Below are 4581 nucleotides of genomic sequence, written 5' to 3'. Positions count from 1 at the left end.
TCTTCCGACCTTTGCTTTGGATTCAATTCTTGTTCTTGGCCGTCGCCCTAGAACTGGATGCTTCGGTCTGACTCTTGTCTCAGATCTTCTCTCAGCCCCTGCCCCAGTTTCCCTTTGCTGGGACCCTGCCCTCCCATTACTCCAGCTGGAGGCAGATACCTCTGGTGCGTCCTCCTTCCCCTACTGAGCTCAGAGTCCCTTCCTGTATCTGCTAAACTTTCTAAGGGCCTGTGGCTGTAGCAAGATGTCCACATAAGGGACAAATTGGATGCTGGAAAGTCCATGTAATGGGATTCAACTTGGATGGACCTGTGTGGTTTTCTCATGCCCCTCAAACCACCTCACAGCTCTCCCCAAACCCATTCAATTTGTTGGGGGCTTTGGGAAGCTGAGGGAAGTCCCAGGCCAGGCTCCCTCTAGGGTCTCAGGACATTCCCCCAAGAGGGAGACACCCGGTTCCAGGTTGAGCCAGCTCACCCTCCCAGAGGAACCAAGCGAGATGAACTCATGTTTTGATCATGGCCCTTGGGAGCTGCTCTTGAGCTGGTTAAACAGGCAGGAGGTAAACACGCACTGAGGAGACCAACTTGGGCTCCCTGTGCAGCAGGTTCAGTTATAATGATGACAGAATAACAGGGGAGGGACACAGGGAAAAAGCCCTCTTACCAGCACCCCCCTTCCACTGCTGGGTGTGTACGGGCCCCCTTGTGCTCCCTCTGGGTGACTTCCCACAGTGTGGAGTGGTTTCTTCCCTCCTTCATTTTGTTCTGATTACAAAATTAATATTTCATTGTGGCAAACTTGGAAAATGCAAAAAGTGTAATGAACAAGACAAAAATGTCCCTGAATTGCTCTATTCACTCTCTTTCACATTCAGCAGCCTTATTTTCAGTACAGCACTTATCAGCCTCTGAATTCATCTTGTTCATTTATCTGTTCGCTTGTTTACTGTCTACTTCTCCCCCACCACAATCTTAAATGTCTCTCTTTGATTTTGAAAGAGGAAGAGGGCAAGTGGGGGAGGGACAGAGGGAGAGAGAGAATCCTAAGCAGGCTCCACACCCAGTGCAGAGCCTGACGTGGGGCTCGATCCCATGAATTGTGAGATCATGCATGATCTGAGCCGAAATCAAGGGTTAGATGCTTAACTGACTGAGCCACCCAGGTGCCCCAATGTCTGTCTTTCTTTCTTTCTTTCTTTCTTTCTTTCTTTCTTTCTTTCTTTCTTTCTTTCTTTCTTTCTTTCTCTCTTCTTTCTAAGCATTTGCCATTGGGCTTTTGTTTGGTTGGTTGTGTGGACACAATGTATACAAGTTGAGTTGCACAAAAGTCCAAGGAAGAGTCTGTCTTAAGTCTATCTTGTAAACAGCTAATGCCCAGGGCCCAGGAAAAGGCTGGGCACGTGGGAGGTGCTTCATTGCATATCTGATGAATGAATGAGTTCAGGGCAATGTGTAGATTTTCACTCAGTTATGATCACCCAGTTCTTGTTATTTTGTATGCCAATTTCTTTATGTGTTTCATGCAGTTGTGGTGGATGGCAGGAGAGAGGGTGGCTCTGGACAGGGAAAGGAACAGGCCATCTAATGACTGTGATGTCAGAGTCACACATCTGCCCCATGCAGGGACATCTCCTAACTCTTTGGGGTTGTTTGTACAGAAATCTGAGGCTAATTGAACTTGCTCAAGGTCTTGCAGCTGGACAGCAGTGGAGTCAGGTCTAGAACCATAATAAAAGCTTCATCTTTTAGAAAAAAACATATCAAATCAGAGATATGAGTTACATTTTTAAGGCAGCTTTTAACTTAAAAGCTCTGAAGCACATCTCGGGGACCTCAATGTCCTTTTCATTCAAATACTGTTCCATCAAAAGACTTAGTCTGTGCTGATAATAAGATGGGTTTCACAAGATTGGATCCGACAAAGAGGTGTGGTTAGGTGATTAATTAACTGAAGCAGAGATTTGGGAATTTAAAATTTGGCGACCTTTGTTCTCCCTCAATGCAAGAAAAGATTTCTCTTGCCATCAGGCTGGTTTAATGTATGGTTGCCTTTATCCATCTGAAATGGAAAGCTATAGGTTTGTAAAACACATTTTAGAGAACTGTGAGAAATTTTGGTTAAGGAAGGAGATGATTAATACTTCAGCGTCTGTATATACTCACCACTTCAAAATAAATCTATCAGTTGTACTTGTTAATTAAAATAAATTTTGGACACCTGGGTGGCTCAGTCGGTTGAGCGTCCGACTCGGTTTCAGCTCGGGTCATGGTCTCACGGTTCATGGGTTCGGGCCTCACATCAGGCTCAGGATTCTCTCTCTCCTCTCTCTCTCAAAATAAATAAATAAACTTCCAAAAAAAAAAAAAATTTCCACACCTCTCTGGGTCTTTGCTTTCCACACCAAGAAATATCTCAGAGTGGCTTTTGAGATGACTTTTGCACCTGCTGTCTCCCACCAGCGACAGTTCACAACTGTGATCCAACAGAACAGCTTCTGACAGTTTGTAGTTTAAAATCCCACATAGGTCTTTCTGTTCTCCAAATCCGTGCTCTTTCCAGCTGCCTCCTCTGATGCCGTCAGCATTCTTGCTGGTCACCTACAGCCATGAGCATTTACAAAGCCAGAATACTAGATCTGGTCTGGATTTTACTTCACAGACCAAGTCGTCATTTTAATGAGAGGCCTTAGCGTTTTGTCTCTGCATTGCTGCTTGTGTTTCTGGGGTTTCTGGGGAGTTTCCTCCAGCCCTGTTCTGGCACCAGGGGTAGCTTGACTGGTCCACCCACATCAAGGGCGAAGTCTTGCCCGCCCAAGGAGCCTCCTTGAGAAACCCATGCCCCCCCACGTCCACCCCGTGGGCTGTAGTTCTCAGAGAGTCCCTTGCCCCAGGATGCTTTCCTTGCTCAGAGGCATTTCCCTAGGGCACATCAGGGGCTTGGGGAGGTGGGGAGGGGGTGTGGCTGGGGGAAGCTGAGCCCTGGAGACTCATTCTCAGGATACTTGGTTCTGCAGGGAAGGAAAACCACCTCCCTGGAGCCTCCTGCCTCCTCAAAGGAGGAATTCAGTGAGGCAGAAATTAAGAAAACCCTCCATCTGGGGACACGGGCATGTGACTGGAGAGAACAGACATGAAGAAGTCACCCTCTTTACAGATGGCTAACAGAGGGTAGAGTTACCCTGAGTTAAATAGTGAACTGCAGATTTTCATTTTCACCAAAAACTTCCATCTCATTTTTTAAAAATGTTTATCCATTTTTGAGAGAAAGCAGGGGGAGGGGCAGAGAGAGAGAGGGAGGCAGAGGATGTGAAGTGGGCTCTGTGCTGATAGCAGAGAGCCCGATGTAGAGCTCAAACTCACAAACTGTAAGATCATGACTTGAGCTGGAGTCAGAGCTTAACCTCTACTGGGCCACCCAGGAGCCCCCCAGTCTCATTAAAACAAAAAATTTTTTTAAATGTTTATTTACTTTTGAGAGAAGGTGGGGAGGGGCAGAGAGTGAGGAAGACAATCTGAGGCAGGCTCCAGGCTCTGAGCTGTGTGCACAGAGCCTGACTCAGGGCTTGAACTCACAAACTGCAAGGTCATGACCTGAGCCTAAGTCGGATGCTTAACTGACTGAGCCACCCAGGCGCCCCTCCCTCAGTCTCATTCTTAATGCCAACTACCTGGGGAAAAATCATGAGATCCTCTATTCCACTCCCAAAAGCTCTGTTTTACAAGAACAAATCAGTCAATTGACATTTACTGAACATCTACTAGGTACCACTTACTTTTTCGCATATACTATCTCATTTGTTCCCAGTGACAATTTATTTTAAGTAGGAATTTTCCCATTTTACAGAAGAGAAAACAAAGTTTTGCAAGTGTTAAAATTAAATTATTGTTATTATACACAGCCATGAACACGAGGGAATAAAAATGACATCTTTGGCTTCTACCCTGACAGCAGAGAATCTCTCCTCAATCAGTTTGGTTTTTTTTTCAATATTTATTTATTTTTGAGACGGAGAGAGACAGAGCATGAACAGGGAAGGGTCAGAGACAGAGGGAGACACAGAATCTGAAACAGGCTCCAGGGTCTGAGCTGTCAGCACAGAGCCCGACACGGGGCTCGAACTCACAGACCGTGAGATCGTGACCTGAGCCGAAGTCGGTCGCTCAACCGACTGAGCCACCCAGGCGCCCCTTTCAGTTTTAAGTTCACAGTGTTTATTCTTCATTTTTAATTGTAGTAAAATACACATAACATAAAACTTACTATTCATTTTTTTTAAAGTTTATTTATTTTGAGAGAGCATGAGTGGGGGAGGGGCAGAGAGAGGGAAAGAAAGAATCCCAAGCAGGCTCCACACTGTCAGTGCAGAGCCTGATGCAGGGCTCGAGCTCATGAACTGTGAGATCATGACCTGAGCTGATATCAAGAGTTGGATGCTTAACCAGCTTAGCTATCCAGGGGCCCCTCTTACTCATTTAAAGAAAAAATGGAAACAAAAAAAGAATTTGCATGTTATTCTTGCACAGGGGCCATGCTAATCTTCTCTTAATTCCAATTTTAGTCCCCACACTGCCAAAGTAA

General features: G+C 45.7%; 1 pseudogene; it reads right to left on the bottom strand.

Annotated features, from left to right (window-relative positions):
• Nucleotides 1-4481: 4481 nt before the first annotated feature.
• LOC131498610 (U6 spliceosomal RNA) lies at nt 4482-4581 on the bottom strand (annotated as a pseudogene).

This window comes from Neofelis nebulosa, chromosome 16 (genome assembly GCF_028018385.1).
Source record: "Neofelis nebulosa isolate mNeoNeb1 chromosome 16, mNeoNeb1.pri, whole genome shotgun sequence".
Classification (NCBI taxonomy): Eukaryota; Metazoa; Chordata; class Mammalia; order Carnivora; family Felidae; genus Neofelis; species Neofelis nebulosa.
This window is presented reverse-complemented; position numbering and strand designations above follow the sequence as displayed.